The 24,196-nt window shown below is 43.6% G+C and overlaps 1 protein-coding gene across 3 annotated transcripts in view; it reads right to left on the reverse strand.

The window, feature by feature from the left end:
- The window catches only part of znf408 (zinc finger protein 408), a 118,337-nt gene extending 99,332 nt beyond the window's left edge, over window positions 1-19,005 (reverse strand). For 2 of the 3 annotated variants that reach the window (XM_034194028.1, XM_034194019.1), the window contains exon 1: window positions 18,929-19,002. The gene's annotated coding sequence lies outside the window, so the exon portion shown is untranslated. Of the gene's footprint in view, window positions 1-18,928 lie in introns of all 3 variants that reach the window. The other variant, XM_034194036.1, reaches the window with a different exon arrangement.
- Between the last annotated feature and the right edge of the window lie 5,191 nt (window positions 19,006-24,196).

The raw sequence follows: 24,196 nt of genomic DNA on the forward strand, positions 1-24,196 counted from the left end.
GTGGGAGAGTGGAGAGTAAGCGGGGAGGTGCAAGCAAAAAGCTGTGGGCTTGCAAGCTGGCTGACATACAAGATTAATGTGAAAGAGTACGAGGGGGAGGTATTTAGACCCAACAGGAGGACTTGGGAGGGGCATGACAGGCAGAGAGTAAAGTGTGAAACAGAGACAGTGAAGAAAAAGACAGGAGAAGAGTGCTATGTAAATACAGAAAAGGTAGATATTATTTCAAAGAGAGAAAACTAATAAACAAACATAGCAGAAAAAGAAAGAAGAAGCAGAAAGTTAAAAAATTAGAAGGAAAATAGAAGAAAGTCGGGAGCAAAGACATTAGGAAGTGTTAGGGTTGTAAGAGGATTAAATAAATAAAGTTGGTTATAAATCAAAAGAGTTAAAGCTTAGATTATAGTGAAAAAGCTGACAGACTGATCAATGCTTGGGACAGTCTTTGATGGGAGACTTAAGTGATGATGAAATAATACTCCCAGAACATTACTTGACTGACGGAGACATCGAAACCCAGGGAATCAGGACACATTTTTGGCTGGAAAGGACCTATTTTGACAGGGTAGGAGCAGAACATTGGCAGGACGAACAAGAGATCAATCAGAAATTATGGCAGATTACTAAGGTAATCAATCTGAAGCAAAAGAAAGAACAATTCCCTCTAATTAATTGGGAGCTGCTGATAAGACGTCTGTGGCATCAGGGTTTAACCCCGTGGCTGGAGCTGCTTTGTGCTGACCCTAATAAAGAACTTAGCATACCATTAAATCATTTAGTAACACTACCAACCGATCCAGGTGAAGAACTGTTTCCTAGGTTGACTCTGACTGTGGTCCCAAGGAAGGTTCGGTGGGAAACAGGTAAATTTTCATATTTAGTTAAAGAAAAAGAAGACGGGCATAGCAGTTGGAAATTTAATCCTTTTAAGGGTTTAAAATACAAAACAGGTGTTACAGCCAACAAGTTATTGGTCTGGATCAGGACAGCCCCTGAGGGACTACCAGAACACCATAGAAACACCTCACATAGCGTTTGTCAGGGTTACATGGGTAACTCTCAAGGTCAAGGTCGGGAAAGTACCCCGCTAGACTTAGTACTAAGAAAATATCCAGGAAAACGCACTAAGGCCAACCAATGTATGAGAAAGTGGCACAAAAGGTCACATGGGGGCAGGCAATGGCCTTTGGAGGGATCATTTGATCCGGTGATGTGTGAAGCAGTTGCGGTAGAAATACAGAAAAAAGAAATTAAAGATCAGCAGAAGAACGTAAAAAACAACAAAAAATGCACTGAAGAAAAAGAAGTTTTGGCCTTGTTCAAGCAGGAAGCACAGAGGCTACAGCAGAAAAGAGAAAAAATGACAGAGGAAAGATCCAAAGAGACTAAAGCCAGTGCACCGAGCTGGGAAGCAGAGCCACCCCCATATAAACGTCATGATATGGGAAAGACAGCTGGACAATTTGTATTAGGAACTCGTGAAGAGGACCAAGGCATGGATGTGGAGGGCAAATTCACACTGACACTAAAAGCTCGAGAGCCACAAGGAGACAGGTCCTCAGTCTGTCAAATGGATCATACAAGGTCTCCAAGTCCGAAAGTAAGTGGTCGCACACCACGACCAGCAGGGGGGGCCACAAATAACAGTGACACGGAGGCAGACGAGGATAAAGAGAGAGACCTGAAGGCTCCGCCTGCACATCGAGGTCCACTGAAAACCGTCCCCTCCCACCATAAGTCAGCCGACTGGACCTTCACAGGCTATAGAGGCTCCGAAGAGTGGCACAAGAGCTTCTGTGACACACTGGATCTGGCCAGAAGAGATAATGAAGAACTAGCTGAGCAACTTCGGCTAGCGAAGGAAAGAATACAAAGACATAGGGACGCCGAGGAAAGAATATTACAACAATCGACGCCCAATCAAGGGAATCACATTATAGAGCCACCCACCCGAAAAATTTCTGGTGAGATCATCATTGAGACTGCAAAAGAGGCCCGACTCAGGCAAAGACAACAATGTGTAGCCAAAGACATAGCGGCTTTAGAACAGAATATAACCGACTGGATGGACTGCCTGGAACCAGTCAGTCGCACTCGATCTGGAAGACAGTATGGAGCCCGCACAGAAGAAGAGGAGGACGAAGACCTCATATGCCCATTGGTGGTTAGAAATGGTCATCATGTGTATACCCCATGGAGCTGGACAGACATGGTGGGGCTGGCCAACAGGCTGCCAGACATCACCCAAGGAGCTGGGAGATGGATAACTGCCTTAGAAGAAGGCACTGCAGGGGTAACCTTGTCTTTAGGTGACATAAAAGCCTTGCTAATGCATGTCATGGGAAAACATGACACTGAAGAATTAGCAGGAAAGGTTGGACTAACACAGATGATGGGCACTAATCACCATGATGAAGTCCCCTTTAATCGCTATAGAAACTCCATGTGGGAAGGACTGAGAAGAAAGTACCCTGAGGTCTTGGATCCCTCTAAATTGGATGATGAGGAGTGGACACCTGAAGAGTGCCCAAAGAAGTTCCTGCACCGATTCCAGAAAAGATGGGCGGAGGAAACAGGAAATGCATGGAACCATTCTCCAGCAACTGAAATCCTGTTTAAAATAACTGTAAAAAAGGCTCTACCAGATGAGGTTCAGAAAGCCCTAGATGGAGTCGTGGGACTATCGAAAATGAATTGGGCTTTATACTCTGAGCATATTTGTCACCATCTTGAAATCTACAAGAAAGAAAAACAAAAAGAAGAAGATGCAGCAAAATCCCTGACGAAAAAATTGGTGCAGATGCAGTTGGGAGAGCTAACCAAAGTCAAGAAAGAAAAAACAAAGACCCAGGCACCAATGATGACCCCTGTTCCTTCTGAGTCGGCAAGCACAGGCCCTACGGCAAACACTGCTGCCACCATACAGGCACCTGTGGTAACAGCCACACAGAGCACCCAAGGAGCAGCAGGGAGCACTCCTACAGGAGAAGTCTCGGCACCAGTGGAGCATCACTATCACTACCATAGCACTGGCACACCCGGAAATGGACCCACCTACAGTCATGGGTGGAGAGGAGAGTCACGGAACTTTCAAGGTCAAAGAGGAGGGTGGCGAAGAGGATCTCGCCAACCTTCATTTGGAAGCAGATTCCAAAACTCAGCTCCCAGGAACAGTCAAGCGGGACCGCCTATGGGACCAACACCCCCAATAGGGGATCAACCCTCTAATGAGTGTTGGAGCTGTGGACAACCTGGACATCGAATGAGAAATTGTCCAGCCCGACCTTGGGTTGGACCCTCTGCCTATTGGCAATAGGGAGGCCTAGAGAAGACAGAGGGGGAAACGGTGGCATTGGCTATTTCGATGATACCTAAGGAAGAGCCAACCGTCACTGTTAATATACAAAACAGAGATTTCCCTTTCATGGTGGATACAGGGGCAACATACTCTTGCATAGGGAAAATGGGCGCTCATCTCCCCCTCTCTGGGTCTGTAATTAAGACCATCGGCTTCTCTGGGAAGACTCAAATAATACCTTTTACACGCCCACTTCCTGTAACGATTGCAGGAAAAACAATTGAAGCACCCCTGTTATACTCACAAAATACACCTGTGAATTTGCTGGGAAGAGACATTTTATGTAAGCTACAAACCCAGATAGTGTGTACCCATCAAGGACTGCAAATACACTTTCCTGACGAACCACTTGCCAACATTATGGTGCTTATGGACATGGAAAACAAGGTCCGACCTGTGCAACCCATGGTATACTGGCTGAAGTTACAACCAGAAAATTCAAATCTTCAACTGGAATGGGAAAAATGGAAGCCCTGGGCCGAACAACACTATGAAGCAGTATATACACCTAGTTTACCTTTACATGTCACCCTGATGTTCGATGCCAAACAAGAACAAACTGACTATGCATGCTGCTGGGATGTATTGATGAATCAACGGCTGTTTCACATAACCACCACAGAAATTTATTTAGGCCCCCAAGGGGCCGCAGCTTCTGTCAAGCTAACTTCAGCTGAACAACAATGGTATCAAGTGCCAAATGCCACGCCTCATGTGACCCTTTTAGTCTCAGAAAAGTATGAATCCCATGACCTAGGTCCAATGGTAAAGACAGCCTCAGAAGTTGAAGAATGGCAAAACATGGAAAGTCCACAAGTACATCTGTCAAAAGACCAGCAGTTTATACGAATTAATTTAAAAGTAAATGATGAGGCTATAGCTCAAAAAGTGGAGCTCAATCCTAGACCAGAGGGACAGATGGTGTTATCGGCCCAACAAGAGAAATTGTTAGAGCAAATACCACCAGTGGTGTGGTCCAAAAGCAAAACGGATGTAGGACTAGTAAAAACAGCCTTACCAGTAAAAATAAAAGTAAAACCGGGAGCAAAACTGCCTCACCAAAGGCAGTATCCATTAAAACCTCAGGCTATTGAAGGCATAAAACCAGTAATTAAGGGACTAATGGCAGCTGGAGTTTTAATAAAAACTGCAAGCCCATGCAATACTCCTATCTACCCTATCCCTAAAAACAATACCAAAGAGTATCGGCTGGTACATGATCTGCGTCCTATCAATGCAATAATAGAAATGGATGCACCTATAGTACCTGATCCGCATACTATACTATCAAGCATCCCTGCTGGAGCAAAATGGTACACAGTAATCGATCTGTGTTCAGCCTATTTCAGTGTGCCTGTGCACCCAGACTCACAACATTTGTTTGCATTCACATTTCTGGGACAACAGCTAACGTATACACGGCTACCTCAGGGACTGAACCTGTCACCAGCCATCTTTAACAAAGTCCTGGCTGAAGATTTACAACACCTTGACATACCCAGTACATTGGTGCAATATATGGATGATCTCCTTATTGCATCAGAGACTCAAGAACAGTGTGAAAAAGATTCATTAATTGTATTGCATGCATTGGCAGATGGAGGTCATAAAGTAAGTAAGGACAAATTGCAGTTCTGCAAACAACAAGTAGAATACTTGGGAAGACAGTTGTGTGGGACCACGCGATGTATAGCCCCAAGCCAAGTGGAGGCTATAATCAAGGCTCCCAAACCCCAAACAGTGGGACAGATGCTTTCATTCCTTGGGATGGCAGGGTACAGTCGGCCGTGGATTTGTGATTATGCTATAAAAACTGCACCTTTGCGTGCCATGATTAGAGCAGTGGGGCAAACAAGCAATGCAGCTCTCCTCGTCTGGACAGATCAGGCAACGGGAGCTTTTGAGGCCCTAAAAACAGACATGCAATCTGCTCCCGCGTTAGGTAACCCAGATTATGGGAAACCTTTCCATTTGTATGTTACTGAAAAAGCTGGATATGCTTGTGCTGTACTAATGCAGGAAACAAATGAAGGAAAACAACCATTGGCCTATTATAGTACAAAGCTTGACAACATTGAAAGGTTACAAATGATCTTCTTATGGCTTCGGACAGTGGACTTATCTCTGTGCTTGTTCTGTTGGACCTCAGTGCTGCTTTTGATACTGTTGACCATAAAATTTTATTACAGAGATTAGAGCATGTCATAGGTATTAAAGGCATTGCGCTGCGGTGGTTTGAATCATATTTGTCTAATAGATTACAGTTTGTTCATGTAAATGGGGAATCTTCTTCACAGACTAAAGTTAATTATGGAGTTCCACAAGGTTCTGTGCTAGGACCAATTTTATTCACTTTATACATGCTTCCCTTGGGCAGTATTATTAGACGGTATTGCTTAAATTTTCATTGTTACGCAGATGATACCCAGCTTTATCTATCCATGAAGCCAGAGGATACGCACCAATTAGCTAAACTGCAGGATTGTCTTACAGACATAAAGACATGGATGACCTCTAATTTCCTGCTTTTAAACTCAGATAAAACTGAAGTTATTGTACTTGGCCCCACAAATCTTAGAAGCATGGTGTCTAACCAGATCGTTACTCTGGATGGCATTTCCCTGATCTCTAGTAATACTGTGAGAAATCTTGGAGTTATTTTTGATCAGGATATGTCATTCAAAGCGCATATTAAACAAATATGTAGGACTGCCTTTTTGCATTTACGCAATATCTCTAAAATCAGAAAGGTCTTGTCTCAGAGTGATGCTGAAAAACTAATTCATGCATTTGTTTCCTCTAGGCTGGACTATTGTAATTCATTATTATCAGGTTGTCCTAAAAGTTCCCTAAAAAGCCTTCAGTTGGTTCAGAATGCTGCAGCTAGAGTACTGACGGGGACTAGCAGGAGAGAGCATATCTCACCCGTGTTGGCCTGCCTTCATTGGCTTCCTGTTAATGCTAGAATAGAATTTAAAATTCTTCTTCTTACTTATAAGGTTTTGAATAATCAGGTCCCATCTTATCTTAGGGACCTCGTAGTACCATATTACCCCATTAGAGCGCTTCGCTCTCAGACTGCGGGCTTACTTGTAGTTCCTAGGGTTTGTAAGAGTAGAATGGGAGGCAGAGCCTTCAGCTTTCAGGCTCCTCTCCTGTGGAACCAGCTCCCAATTCAGATCAGGGAGACAGATACCCTCTCTACTTTTAAGATTAGGCTTAAAACTTTCCTTTTCGCTAAGGCTTATAGTTAGGGCTGGATCGGGTGACCCTGGACCATCCCTTGGTTATGTTGCTTTAGACGTAGACTGTGTTTCATAATTATTGTATGGCCTTGCCTTGCAATGTGGAGCGCCTTGGGGCAACTGTTTGTTGTGATTTGGCGCTATACAAGAAAAAAGTTGATTGATTGATTGATTGATTGAAACAGGATTGCCACCATGCTATCAGGGTCTAGCAGCAGCTGCCTTTGCATTTCAAAAAGCATCATCCATAATCATGGGACATGCAGTAACGTTGTACACGTCGCATCAGTTACATGCCCTGCTAACCAGTCAACGTTTTGTCTTAACACAAGCTAGACGCACTGGATACGAAGTTGTGTTGTCCGCTCCAGAAATAACAATACAACGTTGTCACACGGTGAATCCCGCCACCAAATTGACCACACCGTTAGATGGTACTCCACATAACTGTGTGGCAGAGACAGAGAAATTTTTGAGAGCCAGAGAACATTTGTATAATCACGCCATAGATGCAGATCTAACCCTGTTCGTGGATGGCTCATGCTTTCGGGATGCCGCGGGATTGCATGCGGGTATGGGGATTGTTAAACTAAACACGGATGGCGAAACCTTTGAATTACTGGAGTCCCAAGGAATTGATCAGCCTTGTTCAGCCCAACTGGCAGAAATCAAAGCCTTAACTATGGCTTGCCAGATAGCTAAAGATCAACGTGTTAATATCTACACAGACTCAGCCTACGCTTATGGCGTATGTCATGTACATGCAAACATTTGGAAACAAAGGGGATTCCTGAGAGCAGATGGCACCCCTGTCACTCATGGAGAAGCGATTTCCCAACTGTTACAAGCTCTCCAATTACCGTCTGAGGTAGCCATCATTAAATGTGCAGGTCATCAAAAGAATAATAACATCATAGCTCAAGGTAACAATCTAGCAGATGACGCAGCTCGCAAAGGAGCACAAGGAGAAAATATGTTTCCCCTGCTAACCATCCAAGATTGTGCCCCACTGGTTTCACTTGACGCACTGATAGTGGCTCAAAGTAGGGCCAGTGGAGAAGAAAAACGAATGTGGGTTAAACGAGGCGCTATTGAGACACGCAGTCAGGGGCCAGCGGACAAGCTGTGGCGCAGTAGTCATGGACATTTTGTGTTACCCACCAATTTATTACGACATGCAATCATTTGGGCCCACGGACCCGATCATTGTTCGCGAGTCCAAATTATGAACAAACTAAAAGCTGTCTGGTGGTCACCATATATGGCAGCAACAGTGGACCGTTTGTTGAATGAGTGTGAGGTATGTGCACAGTACAATGTCCGGAAATCATTCACAGCCCCTTTAGCCCACATTCCGGTCCCTGATGGGCCATTCAGACATCTTATGATGGATTTCATAGACATGGGAGCTGAAAACCGAGTTAAACGAATGAGATATGTTTTGGTAGTGATATGCAGATTCAGCCGATGGATTGAGGCAGTAGCCTCTGCAAAGCAAGACCATAAAACGGTAGCCAAATTCTTGTGCCGAGATGTCTTTCCAAGATTTGGCATTCCAGATACTATCTCATCTGACAACGGTAGGGCTTTTGTAGCCAAGGTTACACAAGAAACATTCAAACAATTGGGTATCAAACAGAAGTTTGGGTGTGTTTATCACCCCCAATCAAATGGGGCGGTGGAACGGGCTAATGGCATTTTAAAGAACAAACTAGCAAAAATCATAGCAGACAGCAATGGCAAACTAACCTGGCTGGATGCGTTGCCGCTTGCTTTATTGTCAATGTGCTCACAAACTAACTGACTAACCCATTTGACACCATTTGAAGCTCTTACAGGTCGGCCGATGCCTATTCCATACCTGAGAGGACCCTACGAAGGACCATCGCTGGAGACGAAGACGAATGGCATAATTATCTGAGACAGTTAACCCAAATACACAAAACTATCTTTTTGCAGGTCAAAGGTGCTACAGAAGACAGAGAAGCAGAGATTCCACTTGAAAATCAGAGCATCCAGCCTGGTGATCTGGTTTACGTCAAGGTGTTCAAAAAGAAGTGGGACAGGCCCCGCCGAGAAGGTCCTTTCAAAGTTATTCTTGCCTCACGTACAGCAGTCAAAGTAGACGGTAAGGACACTTGGTTTCATTTAAACCACTGCTGTAGGGTTGGTGGCCCAGCGCCCCTGCGGCCTCGGCAAGCTCGTCTTGGCAGAGCCGCCGGGCCAAGGGGGGAAGCAGGAGAAGCCAGAGACCCTACAGCAGCACCGAGGGACGGCCACGCCTCCCTGCAGCCAGAAGAAGCACCGAGGGAAGGCCACGCCTCCCTGCAGCCAGGCGAACACTGGCCAAGGCGCTCACAGAGACTGATTGAACAAAGACGACGCACAGCTTCAGAGAGTAGTGGATCCCTGCCAGATAGAGCAGCGACAGACTCAGATGCAGACTCAGAGACAACTGGAGACGCAGGCCAACAGACAGACAGAAATACAGACCGACAGATAGACAGGCCACAGGAGACATCAGACTCGGACAGCAACTCAGTAGATTTACCGACAGAAGAACCGCAGGAAGTACAACCCAGACAAAGCACAGATACACCACACATCCCTAGTGACAGCTCATCTAGTGACGGCTCACTTAGTAGCACATCTAGTAGCACATCTCAACAGTCATCAGAGCAATGATTAAGGAATTATTCAAGGGATTGACAATACTACTGGTGGTCAGTATGGGAGAAAATAGACATCCAAAACATACAACGGACTGTGCCGTGGCCATGGCCGCAATAGCAGCTAAACAAGGCATTCTAAACACAGGAAAAACATATAATTTGGTATACATTAAATCAAAAGCCTACAAGAACATAGGAATACAGGGAAAGCTGGGGGATTACATATTAGGCGAAGCCATTAGCATCAAATGTGAAGAGGAGGGAACACTCAACAATAGAGGTAATTTGTGATAAAAGAGGATGCAGGGAAACCAAGCAAGACGTAACTGTTACAGTACATGAAGCCACAAAATGGGTAAAAATCAAACCAAGGAAAAAGAGGACAATTAGAAGCCTAGAAACAAGCAGTCACTTAGGGAGATGGGATCCCAGTACAGACCTAGCCCGCACACAAGGGTTGAAGACCAATTTATTTTACCAATGGTTGAAATTTTCGGCTAGGCAGATCAGTGAAAAGCCTTGCATAGCCTGTCACCGGAAAGGTGTGATACCTCAGGCTAAACCCCTACCTGATATCAACAACTGTTATAGGAGTCCCCAACATAACTCAGACCAAGCAGAATGCTATACACAATGTGTTATGAAAATGGCAGTAGGTGATGAAAAATATGCTGCCGACAGTAAACTTTGTCCAGTGCCCCTAAGTACAGAAGGAACCGTTCCACCTATGATTAAAATAGAGAAAGGGATGATACACCCATTCTGTATAGCTAAAGGCTTAGTAGCACAATACATAAGCGATTGGCAGGTAGGGACGACCCAGCCAAAACACCACATACAGTGTATGCAAAAGCAGCAAGAATACAAACCGGCCAAAACAGCATGGAACATTACCGTCTGTCACACCCTGCCAGCAGCAGGCATACAGTGTGAACAAATAGTACCGGCCACAGGGGGGTCTGTAATTGGACTGAATCTCACCCATGCTTCATGGGTATCTACTCCAAATTTAGCTAAGGGAACGGTACCCTTAGCTGACATCTTTTGGATATGCGGACAAAAAAGGAAACTCCTGTCATCGCTGTCCCCGAATTGGAAAGGCCTTTGTGCTCCTGTGATGCTCACAGGAGCAATAACAGTAATTGAAATGCCGAATTCAATACAACCCATGCCACAGAAACTTCGTAAGAAAAGAGGAATAATGACGTTTAAAACAGACTACAACATCACAGTAAGAAACGGGATACCAGAAGGGATACCCCGACAGTTAGAAGCCATAGACAGTAGCAGAGTTAAAGCAGATGAAGATGCGGATAAATGGGGATGGGCATTGGCTCTGTTCGGGGTTACTCCAAAAATCCGTTCTAGGTTCCAGGAGGTGCAGTGGATTAATTACTTGTGGTATAATCAGCAAAGATACCTGAACTGGACATTGGCAGCTGTAGGAGCCTTAACCGAACAACTGCACGCCACCTCGCTAATGACAATGCAAAATAGATTAGCTATCGAGATGATGATGGCTGATGAACAAGGAGTTTGTATTATGATCAAAGCCACCGAATGTTGCACAGCTATTCCCATGCGTACAGGGGAAGACGGAAATTTGACAGAGCTCTTAATCACACTTGAAGAGATGCAACAGGAACTGTTAAGTAACTCCATAGGAGGGAGAAATGAAACTGACGATTCTGGATACATTGTAGGGAATGGAATGAATATTGGCCCACTGTTTTCACTGTTTGGGACTCTAAGGAGAGGGTGGATATCATGGAAAGACTGGTTATACCAGATAGGTGTAATTTTGGCACTAACAGGGGTGGCGGTCTTGCTGGTAATATGTTGTGGTATTCCCTTGATAAAATTTCTGGTCAATAAATTGATTTCATCCACAGTAGGACAGCTCCCACTGTTAGCCATCCGAGCCCTAGAAGAAAGCACAAACGAAACAGACAGAGAACCAGAATATATGGAAATGGATGAAATACCAATTATCCTCACCAACAGCCCCCAGCTCCCTAATATTGTGGCGTATACCCCAGATAGGGAGGACTGGGATGGACCGTGCTTGGTGATATTGTAGACGAGGAAGAAGACATGCACGCACATTTACATTCACACACATGCACCCACAAAAATGAGGGATAGGATAGACAATATCTGAAAGAATGACATGGAGCTGTAATAATGAACGTATATGTATATTACTAGGACACAGGAGTATGGCTGAGAGACCAGACTCCCCTGATCAGGGACCTATGCCTGATCTGCCTCTATCAAGTCTGATTGGACTCTCAGAACTGTTTGGAGAAGAGGATATACAGGAGGGATGGTCGAAACATGATTGGTCGCCACAGCCGCCTTCCATCCAGCAGCTAAACCAGTTGGCAACAGAAGGATCTTCATCGTTCCAGCACCTGGCGATGATGGCTTCACAGAATCTGCCTGCAGCAAGAGTCGGCCCGAGGACTCCACCATCACCTGAAGGACCCTTTGGACTCAGGAACACACCCCTTCCGCAGATGCCATGGAGACAGTCACATGTGCCAGTGGCAACGATACCCTCCAGGGGAGGCAGCCAAGGTCGGCCATATGCAGCAACCGCCCGAGTGCATCCTAGACCCAATTCACTGCTAGGCCCTGTCCCCAGCTTTCCACCCCCAAGGCAGGAGAGATATTCTGATCAGCCCAGTACCTCTGGAGGAGGATCAGCAGGGGTAGACCTTAGCCGAACTCACCCACCAGGACAGAGGGGAGCTTTGTACAGGCTGCTAAATGCCCAGAGTGTCCCACCCACTTGCCTGTGCGACATCAACAATACCCCCCCCACACACGAAATGCCTTCCCCCTTGTACTTCCTGTCCCCTGAACTGCACAACCTTAATCTGATCATGGTCACCCCACAGGACATGGCAATCTTGGTTCGAGAGCTTCGTCTTCCACAAGAGTCTGTTCCAAAAACCTTGGAGCAGCTCCTGCCCCTCACAAATCACATTCCCCATGAGCTATTTGAGGAAATCATGCCACAACTAAGTCAGACAGCTGCATACCTGTTCAGGATACACCGTGACAATGCCAACATCTCTTGTGCTCAGGAGGGCCTCCATACTCAACTGTGTGGTCTTCAGTCTAGTATGGACATGCTAGCCTGCATGATGGAGCATATGGAAAGGGAACAGCTAGGGCTGGCCACCACCACCCTGAATGTGGGCAAGAATTCTCTGGGGGCCCTGTACAACCTGGCCAAGCAGCACAAGGAGCTGGAAAGATCCATCAGAGAACTGCACGACTGTCTGAAAGCCAGAATTCCTGATCCTTCCCCCACTACCCCTGAAAGGCCAACCTCCCCATGTTCCCCAACTTCTCCCAAAACTTCAGATGCTGAGTAAATGCTGAGGAGCGCGGACTGACGTAATGGCACTGAACACGGACTATGATCTTGGTTCTTGAGTTTGAATTGCAGACTGGTTTCAGAAATCTGAGTGTAAATAAAACAAAGAAGGATATATGTTAGTAACGAAGGTTGGGTAAATGTCTGTCCTTACCATCATCTGCGTAACACAGATAAAGCTAAATGCATACACATAGATATCACATTGCAAAGTTATAAAAAGGGGACCCTTACACGGCGTGTTTGTAGATTTAGTAGTAAAGATGCACCATAGGGACCCCTTTTTTCTTAAACTATAGCATGCGTCAAGAGACATGCATCGCCTAAATTTGGCATCTAGCCAAAAAGGGCATTAGAAAACAAGCTGAAAAAGAAGAAAAACAAAGTGGAGAATGTTGAGAAATGGCCTATAATGAAAACCATTATATGATTGACTAAGGCAAATGACTTAAGGACGGACATGAAGGGAAACCATTTATTGTGTTTATCATTTAACTAGACATAGCTGCGCTAACCTTAGAATAGTTTCTTGATTGGTTGACTAAATAGTGGTAACGTAGGGGTTATTTGATGCATTTAAATAATAAATGTGTGACGCTTTAACAAAATAATATGTAGAACCAAGTATAATGGGTTGGAGCCTCTGGTTGAGTGAGTCAATAGATGCCAGAAGATGATTGGTTGCACTGATGTCAATGTAAAGCCTTTACTTTGCCATGATTAAGAAGTTGCTGTAACTTGTTTTATGTGGCCATTTTAAGTGCCTTGAATTACACCAAAACTCATTGTTTGAATGTCACCTTGCGTTGATATAATCCGGCTAATTGCTCACCTTGTGCCTTAGTATGTAGGTTCACCTGCACTGCAATATATTTACCGTGTGAAGTATCACTGATATTCATATCCGCACCAGAGTTATCAGTAAGTCGAGTGATGTGTTTTTCTTTTTTATTGCAATGCACAAATGAGGATGTCTTGTCAGTAAACAACCCAAGAGTATAGTTGATGTAATGGGACTCTTTCGAGTCCCAGAGGAGGGACTGTAGAAGAATTTTTAGGTCCATATTTGAACTGTGATGAACTATCAAGTGTCCTGATCCGAACTGTATGTCCTCTGGTTGAACTAGCAGGTGTTCAACCCAAAAAAAGGGCTTTATTAGTCATTCAGTCTGTCAGGGGCTTTCCAAGGCCTTTTAGGTGCTTTCCCGCAGGCCACGTGCCGGGGCCTCAGGCCAGCTGCACGTGTGGCTGAGGCCACGTGCGGAGGGGGCCTCAGGCCAGCTGCACCTGTGGCTGAAGGTCTTTTAAAAAAATCAGTTGTAAATCCTTCACGTTTTAATGGGAGCGTTTGTCACATTGAAATAATGGCCTAACACCTGCTTAGGGTTCACTAGAGGACGCTTCCAATAGAAAACCATGTCTTAGGAATGAAATAAATAAAAAAGTTGAAGGAGGAGCGATGCCCGCGGGTCTCCAATAAATAGATGAGCGCGGTTGTCACTTATTCAGTCTCTCTAGAGGACTCAGTTTGTCTAAGCTTTGTGTCGAAGGCTTAAATAAACTTAAAAACTCTGTGCATTTTATCTTGCTTAAGGCTGAATTATTCTAAAGTGTTGTGTCATTTTCTAGCATATCACTTGCAATTAGTTTGTGTTATCTAAAAGACGACATCCTGAGAAGACTAAAGACGAGCCGCGACACTGCCCTCAGAAAAAATTGACCTAAAAGAAAACTCAGTCAATCCACAGTCTGACAAATCTTTAAACAATTTCCGCCTATCACTAGAATACATAGGATAGCACATTAAAACATGATGAACACTTGAATCCCTAGACCCATCTGTAAAAATGTGGCACATACTAACTGTATTCTGAGATATAAATCGATTTACTAAATTGCTGGCTACAGTCTTATTCAGCCCCAGAAGGTCCAACTCAACATCTGGTACAGGCAAAACCCAAAAAGGAATAGGAGACCACACTGGCCCCATCACCTTATTTCCCTTGACAGCCCTTTTAGCGACCTGCCGGACATCAAAAAGGAAATTTGATTTATCCTTCTTTTTAGTAAATTCATAACTCTCTTCCAATAAACACTTCGCGGATGAGTAATGCGCAAGTCCTGACAGCCTGGCCCAGTACTGAAGACCTAACTTCTCTCTCCTAATACTCAAAGGGGTCTCTCCCATTTCGACTAACAGTGCTGGGATAGGAGTAGTTCTGAAGGCACCGCTACAGATTCTTAGGGCTTTTGCTTGGATCCTATCAAGCTTGAGAAGTCTGGATTTAACCACAGCACCAAAAACAAAACAACCATAATCCAGTGATGACCTTATCATTGCTCTATAAATCATGTGCAACGTTGACCTTTCTGCCCCCCAATCACTACCAGTCAGACTACGAAGTACATTATTAATCTTTTCACATTTCACAACAGTTTTTTCTATATGTGTACACCACGTTAGTTTTTCATCCATCCACATACCTAAAAATTTAAAAACTTTCACCCTCTCTAAAGGACAGCCATATATGATAAGGGTTATATATGGGATTTTCTTTTTAAGTCCAAAAATCATATAACTACTTTTTGATATAGAAATCTTAAAGCCCCATTTATTTGCCCACCGCACTATTTGGTTTAAGGCAATTTGAGTTTGTTTCATTAAAAACGCAATGTTTCTACCCCTCCTCCAGATGGCGCCATCATCAGCAAACAAAGACCTCCCAAATCCTACTTTGATATCAGAAAAAATGTCATTAATCATAACATTGAATAAAACTGGACTAATAACTGATCCTTGCTGAGTACCATTAAAAATACTTATTATTTCAGAAAATTCCCCTTCAACTCTTACTTGTATAGTTCTGTCACTTAAGAAATCTTTGATCCATATGAACATCCTACCACAAATGCCTGCATTATGTAATTTAATCAACAATCCCTCTCTCCACATACTATCATAAACTTTCTCAATATCAAGAAACACTGCAACTACTGCTTCCTTATTGATTATAGCTCGTCTTATATCTTGGTCTAACACTGCAACTGAGTCCATAGTATTTCTTCCAATTCTAAAGCCATTTTGATAATCAACAAAGAAACCCCAAACTTCTAAATAATAAACAAGTCTGTTTGTGACCAATCTCTCCATCACCTTACACAACACCGCAGTAAGTGCTATGGGTCTGTATGACAATGGAGAGGAAGGGTCCTTTCCTGGCTTCAAAATTGGGAGCACAATAGCTTGTTTCCAAGCTTTTGGCAAAGTTCCAGCATCCCAGATATAATTAAAGAGGGCTAGAATCTCCATTAAGACTTCATCGTCAAGATGCTGCAACAGTTTATAACTAATCTTATCTTGTCCTGGTGACGTGTCTGCACCAGCTTGTACTGCCACTTTTAGTTCTTCAAGGGAAAAATACAAATTAAAAGCACAGTCATTTGTATCTACACTACCTTTCAATTTCCAACCTTCTACACACAAAAACTCTTCTCTCAATCTCAAGCTTTCTTCACTTAATAATTCTGAATTATGAACTTCTTGGAATGCTTTAACACACATTCCAGTCTTATCCTTACTACAAATAGCTTCTCTACATCCATCTTTTAAAACTGGAATTGAAGAATTGTTTACCTTACCTGACATCTTATGGATTCTAGCCCAAACCTGCTTCACTGGGGTATTAGAGTTTATTGTATTACAAAATGCCCTCCAGCATTTCTTTTTTTTCCACTTTTATTGTCTTCCGAGCCAGAGCCCTACACCTCTTAAACTCAACAACATTTTCCAGAGTAGGATTCTTCCTTAAATTCTTAAATGCCTGCTTCCTATTTTTAACCACCTCGTCACAAGCTTTGTTCCACCAAGGCACAATAACTCGATTACGAGGACTTCTTCTACAAGGAATAGCCTCAGATGCAACCCTCACAATCATTGTTGTTAAAGACTCACACATTTCCTCTATTGACCCGTTACTATTAACAAAATCCAACCCTTTAACTGTATCTTCTCTAAACTTTCCCCAGTCAGCTCGAGAAAAATCAAACCGAGCCACTCTGTCAAACGGGTTCACTACTAAAGACTTATCAAATGTACTTAAAACCGGAAAGTGATCACTACCAAGTGTATCTTCTTCTAACACCTTCCACTCTGCTATCCTAGCTAAAGCTGGAGTAGCAAAGGTTAAATCTAAGCAAGAAGTCTTACCTGTATTTATATCAATACGTGTAGGGCTGTTGTCATTCAACACTACCAGGTTTCCATGATCTAAAAATTCCTCTATTACTGTACCGTTAAAATCCCTGTCCACTTCCCCACAGAGGGTCACGAGCATTGAAATCACCAACCCAAAGGGCAGGAGCACCTATTTTACTTAACACCTCCTCAAGCTCGGCAAGTACAAGGGGTTTACATGGGTTATAACAATTAACTACATGAATTTTACCCTCAGTAGTCCACACCTCAACAATCACACATTCAAGCGACACTTCACATTCACACCATTTGTATTGTAACCCCGTTTTAATAAATGTAGCACATCCACCTCCCTGCCGATCAACCCTGTCCTTGCGTAGACACTCATATCCCGGAATAGAGAAGTCAAGACACGGTTTCAGCCATGTTTCCTGCACACACAAGAGGTCTGGTTTAGCACTAAAATCTTTAATGAACTTTTTAAACTCTTGACCGTTTGCAATCAGACTTCTAGCATTCCACTGCAGGATACAGACCATAAAAATAAAACTAAACATCATCTATATTGCCTTCAAAATCACATTCCCCTATGTCAAACCCTTCTTCCTCGTCCTCCTCATCCTCCTCCCCTAAGAGTGGTTGACTCAAAGGCTCCTGTCTTGTCCTCATAAAGGCATGCAGATCATGGGGAGCATAATCCTTAATCCCCAAGAATCTTGCTGCAGCTTCCGATACAAACTTTATTATGTCAGACCTTGATTGCTTGCCACGGGTACCATAAAGAACATCAACAATAAAAGCGAGAAAAGCCTATTTGTTAACAACAATCATCTCTTGACTAGAACTGTTAGATGGTGAACTACTGCCCTCTATCGGCACCTTCAGGGAATGTTTCATATTGCATGGGACAGGAGAATCTTTTCCCACTTTTTTAAGGGCCTCAGCGTAAGATAGTTGTTGCTGTTGCTTTATTTCTTGCACTTGTTTGGCTTTTACAAACTGAGTACACTCTCTTGAAGATGCCACATGACTGCCTCCACAATTGCAACACCTAGGAGCCGACACTGAACAGGAGACAATGTCGTGGTCACCTCCACATTTTGCACATCGCCTGCCCCCATTACAGGAGCCAGCCATATGGCCATAACGCTGACATTTAAAGCATCGCAAAGGGGGTCTTTGGTAACTCTTCACTTGGAAAGACAAACAGCCCACAAACACTCTTTCTGGCAAATTTTTCCCAACAAATGTAATCAAAACTGGGGCATTGGGGTTTCCACCGTCACGGGCTTTAAACCGCTTTACATCCCGCACAATACCTCCCTTAATGTTTTCTTTGATTTCACTCTCAGACATTTCAGCACACACGTCATAAATAACACCTCTTACAAGTTCAGTATTTTTTGTTCTGTACTGAGTTTACCCTTCGGAACATAAACGTTTCCCTTTTTTTCTTTTTTTTGCGCATGCGCAATGGCGAATATACAAATCTGGTACGGGTTCAACTCAGTCCGTGACACCAAAGGCCGGAAAATAGATTGACGATTATTGTACTGACGGCCGGAAAAATACTGATGATTGTCCCGGCGGCTGGAAAAACAGACTGGTGATTCTTGTTCTAGCACCCGGAAAAATTGCCACTGCCATAAAAGTGTAGTGAAGCTGCCATGTAACTCGGGGAAATGCATTTCTGGCCAACAATCGTCAACACATCCAGGCTAGTTAGCTGTCTGCACTGCTTTACTGCACTACATAAAGTTAAACAGATGCACAGCAAATACATTCGTTGATCTTAACATGTTCTTGCACCAGGTATCTCAAAATAATACTCCACGTTAGCTCAGGGACACCAAATAAATGCATGTGTTGTGGTCCGCCAAAGCTAAACGCAGCAGTGGTTGGGTAATGTTTTCCAGCTAGGTGCGTTAGCACAAGCTAAGCTAACCAGCAAAGTTTAGCGAGTATCTGCAAATTACATTTGAATTTAACTGACACGTTTGATATACACAGTAACCATAAACTACTTTGTGACCCTTTTCTTATTTTTTGAGACTTAATTTATTGACATACCACTTAATTAATCCGCTTTAAACTCTGGGAAAGTTCTCCAGCAACAAATAAAACCAGCACGTCCTCATCTCTTTCAGTCCGACAAGAAAAGTGTCCTAGTGTACAAGGTTCCGCTAGCAGTGACTGCACACATATGGTGGCAGAAAGCACCCATGTTGCCTGAGGGTTAACATGCAGACAGCAGAGCGGAGGTGGCGCACTGGCACAGCACAACGAAAATACTGTAGGTTGAAGGCAACTGTGATAAACACAAGTGACACCAAGGCTGAATAACCTCAAAGCAAAGCTTATATAAATTTGACAGCCATCCTAAAATTCAATCTGCAATACAAAAGGATTGTTGAACCAGGTTTACACTTTTAAATCTTTAATTGTGCTAATAATTGTGCGCATCTGTATTAGGTATCTGTGATAGATTGGTGTCTTGTCCAGAGTGTATCCTCCCTCATGCCCTATTCGCCCTATTGATGTATCCCATAATCCCTTGCGCGCCAGAGAGTTGCTGCAGTCAAACAACATAGAGAATCCACATGATGACAATTGTAAATGATTATACTACAAAAATGTAATTTTTTTTATGCTTTTCATCATGTTAATAAGAGACTGCATGCTTCCTGAAAACTTGCTAAAACAATTATAACAAATAAGCCGTGTCTGCTACGTTTTATCTGCATGGAATTTAATAAACGCAAATCAAATTTCAGACATACGAGGGCTGTCAATAAAGTAACGGTCCTTTTTATTTTTTTCAAAAACTATATGGATTTCATTCATATGTTTTTACATCAGACATGCTTGAACCCTCGTGCGCATGCGTGACTTTTTCCACGCCTGTCGGTGACGTCATTCGCCTGTGAGCACTCCTTGTGGGAGGAGTCGTCCAGCCCCTCGTCGGAATTCCTTTGTCTGAGAAGTTGCTGAGTGACTGGCGCGTTGTTTGATCAAAATTTTTTCTAAACCTGTGAGACACATCGAAGTGGACATGGTTCGAAAAATTAAGCTGGTTTTCAGTGAAAATTTTAACGGCTGATGAGAGATTTTGAGGTGATACTGTCGCTTTAAGGACTTCCCACGGTGCGAGACGTCGCGCAGCGCTCTCAGCCGCCGTCGTCAGCCTGTTTCAAGCTGAAAACCTCCACATTTCAGGTTCTATTGATCCAGGACGTCGTGGGAGAACAGAGAAGTTTCAGAAGAAGTCGGTTTCAGCATTTTATCCGGATATTCCACTGTTAAAGGAGATTTTTTTAATGAAAGACGTGCGGACGGGTCCGCGCGTCGGGACGCAGCCGCCGCAACGCTCCGCCACAGGAAAAACACCTCTGTTGAAAGCCTTAAGGACAAGTTGGAACATGTCCTGCCTGTTAAACAATTTCTCATATACTCACTCCACTGAAAGCCATCAAAAGCCGCCTGGATTTTACAAATGGTTATCAACACGGAGGTGTTTTTCCTGTGCCGCCACACCGCGTCGGCTGCGTCCCGACGCGCGGATCCGTCCGCACGTCTTTCATTAAAAAAATCTCCTTTAACAGTGGAATATCCGGATAAAATGCTGAAACCGACTTCTTCTGAAACTTCTCTGTTCTCTCACGATGTCCTGGATCAATAGAGCCTGAAATGTGGAGGTTTTCAGCTTGAACAGGCTGACGACGGCGGCTGAGAGCGCTGCGCGACGTCTCGCACCGTGGGAAGTCCTTAAAGCGACAGTATCACCTCAAAATCTCTCATCAGCCGTTAAAATTTTCACTGAAAACCAGCTTAATTTTTCGAACCGTGTCGACTTCGATGTGTCTCACAGGTTTAGAAAATTTTGATCAAACAACGCGCCAGTCTCTCAGCAACTTCTCAGACAAAGGAATTCCGACGAGGGGCTGGACGACTCCTCCCACAAGGAGTGCTCACAGGCGAATGACGTCACCGACAGGCGTGGAAAAAGTCACGCATGCGCACGAGGGTTCAAGCATGTCTGACGTAAAAACATATGAATGAAATCCATATAGTTTTTGAAAAAAATAAAAAGGACCCTTACTTTATTGACAGCCCTCGTATATATTAGTCTGGAAGAAAGAGGACAAACAGTGTTGTAAAGAACAATAATCCAGACGTTAAAGAGCAAACATCACTTTCCCCCAGAACGACATGATCAGGAAGCGAGCGTAGCTCACAGCAGCTCCCATTGAAGATAACAGAGAGACAGACTGTGATTCTCACGTTTACATAAAACAAACACAATAACAATGTCTATAAACCCAGAGAATATATTCATGAGAGTTTTAGGCACAATATGAAAATAGTTTTATGTTGCGATGTTAATGGTGTTGTCCGTGTGCAGCGGTTAAAGTGAAGCCCGATCAGAGCGTCTCAATCCAGTTCTCAATGTTACTGAGCTTTCGCAGTGCGGCGACCTCTTCGAAGTTTTGTGGGATTTGAAACGTCGATAGCGCGTATGACTGCCAGTCACCCCCCGGTGACCCTTAATTGGAGTAAGCTGATATAGAAAATGGTTGGATGTATAAGGTATTATCTGTTTACCATTGATCAAGCAAATAAATAAACAAACAAACAATCTCTTCATGTAGCTTCAGGAACTCAAGGTTTCTTATATCGTTCATAGATCACCAATTAAAGTCTGACTCATGACTCGTGTTCAACCGCTTATCTGGGATTGGGTCACGGGGGCAACAACTCCAGCAGGGGACCCCAGACTTCCCTTTCCCGGGCCATATTGACCACTTCTGACTAAGGGATCCAGAGATGTTCCCAGGCCAGTGTGGCGATATAATCTCTCTACCTAGACCTGGGTCTTCCCCAGAGTCTCCTCCCAGATGCCTGGAATATCTCGCTAGGGAGGCGCACAGGGGGCATCCTTACCAAATGTCCGAACCACCTCAGCTGGCTCCTTTCAATGTGAAGGAGCTGTCAGGTCCGTCCCTGTCTGGTCCCATGTCCTCCCCTGCTTTGGTTTTTGTCACTTTCTGTCTGCATCCACTTTACACTTTGATCCTCTGTTTTTGTTTTTCAGTTTAGGATTACTTTGCTTGTAATTTGTGTTAGTTTTTGCTTTTGTCACATATTAGTTTCAGCCCCTGCATTTAATTGTCTTGTTGATCACTTTCCAGTTCTCACCTTTGTTATTCTGGGTTTTATTTCTTTGCTCCATCCGTGTGTAGATTATTTTGCATTATATTTGGGAGTCACCTTTCAGTTTATTTCTGTCTGCTTAGTGTTCAGTCTACTGCCCTCTCTTGCACCTACTCACCTCATCTTTGTTTCCTCCCTCCACACCTCCATTTCTGCCTGCTTTGCTTTTTGTTTCACTGCACCCTCTTGCTCTCATCTTCGTCTCTTTGTTCCCCACACCTGTGCTTTGTTTGCTGTGATTGTCACCTCTGTTATTTAAGCCTTGTGTTTTTGATTCTTCTTGCCAGTTCGTTTTTTCTGTAAACCTCGTCCAAGCCTTTTGTCATATTCCTGGTTGCCTTGCTTTTGGATCACTGTTTTGTATCAGCCTTTGAACTCTGTGTTACTGTGTTTTTGACCACGCCTCAGCCTTGCCCCTGCCTGCACCTCTGTCACGCTGACTGGTACTCTGTGTACCAAACTGCTGTCTGCTTATGAGTTAAAGCCTTTTTGATCAAGCCTACGCTTCTGTGTGTGAGTCAGCCTTTGTGTCCCCACCCTCGCTGAGCCACGTCGCCTTACAACATGACATGAGCAGCGGCTCTACTCCGAGCTTCTCACCGTATCTATAAGGGAGACACCAGCCACCCTCCTGAGGAAACCCATTTCGGCTGCTTGTACCCACAATCTAGTTCTTTCAGTCATGAAAGCCCTCATGACCATAGGTGAGAGCATGAATGAAGATTGACCGGTAGATCGAGAGCTTCACCCTTTGGCTCAACTCCCTTTTTGTCACAATAGTATGGCAGAGCGAATGCAACACCACTCTTGCTGCACTGATTCTCTGGTCAATCTCAAACTCCATTCTCCCCTCACTTGTGAACAAGACCCTGAGGTGCTTGAACTCCTTCACTTGGGGCAATTTCTCCCAAGGTATGCTTGTGAGAAATAAAAATGACTCACAACTGAGGCAGTCGCTGCAAGATCAGATTTTAAGGTACTGTTATTAGTTCATAAAATCGTTCATGGACTTGCACCTCCCTATCTGGCTGACCTGGTAAACCCCTATGTACCAGCTCAGGCCCTGCGTTCGCAGGATGCAGGACTTTTATGTGTTCCCAGTGTGAATAAAAAGTCCGCCGGTCACAGAGCTTTCTCCTACCATGCCCCAGCTCTGTGGAACAATCTCCCGGCACACACACGACAGTCGGATACTGTGCAGACTTTTAAATCACGTTTAAAGACTCATTTGTTTTCCTTGTTTTATCATTAGTCCTATGATGTGTTTTTACTCTTGTATTCTTTAATGATTTAATTCAGTTTATATAATTCAGTTTTTTCTGTTTTTATGCTGTGTGAAGCGCCTTGAGGTGATCTCATTGTGAATTGGCGCTATATAAATTAATAAATTTGAAAATTTTGATTTGAGGCATTTCTATTGTTTTGCCTGTAATAATAAATATTGCATTAGTTATATTACATGATGCATAATATATTAGACACACATCACTGCAGCTTGCAAGCAATATTCAGCTCCATTTAATCAATTGTTTTATGCTGTCGCCAAACTGAATCACACAGACTGCCTGAAAATGTATTCATTTTTTTATTATTTTATTTTGTAATCTTACTCAGATCAGCTGATATGTACAATGGAGGGACTCAGTCCATGGGTAAAAAAATATGAAAAAGCTTTATCTTACGGGAAAACACAACTGCAGTGTATTACAAGAATATTTAGTAATTTTAAATATTTGAACAATTGGAGCCAATTAATTAATGCAACTGAAGAAAATGGTTTTATGCTTCAGCCTGAAATGTCACACACCTGTGTGTGTGTGTATTTGTATAAATAACAATGAAAAACAAGCTTCACTCCCTCCCAGACATCAGGAAGCTGTGTATTAAGCTAAGTACATTTTAAATATTAGGACATTTATTCTTGTGATTGCTTAAATACAAATTTTTAACCCACTTTTCTCCACCGTTCGCAGAAAAATGCACTGCTGGTTGTGCTACTCTCCATTCTGACGCTAGATGTCGCAGTTTTTCTTACCACGGTTACCCGGTCCTTGCTTATTGGCTGAAGTTGTGTTTTTTTGGTTAACGCCTTGCTGGACTTGCTCGACTTTTCCATTGGCTACTGAA

This window comes from Thalassophryne amazonica, chromosome 2 (assembly GCF_902500255.1).
Source record: "Thalassophryne amazonica chromosome 2, fThaAma1.1, whole genome shotgun sequence".
In the NCBI taxonomy this organism is placed as follows: domain Eukaryota; kingdom Metazoa; phylum Chordata; class Actinopteri; order Batrachoidiformes; family Batrachoididae; genus Thalassophryne; species Thalassophryne amazonica.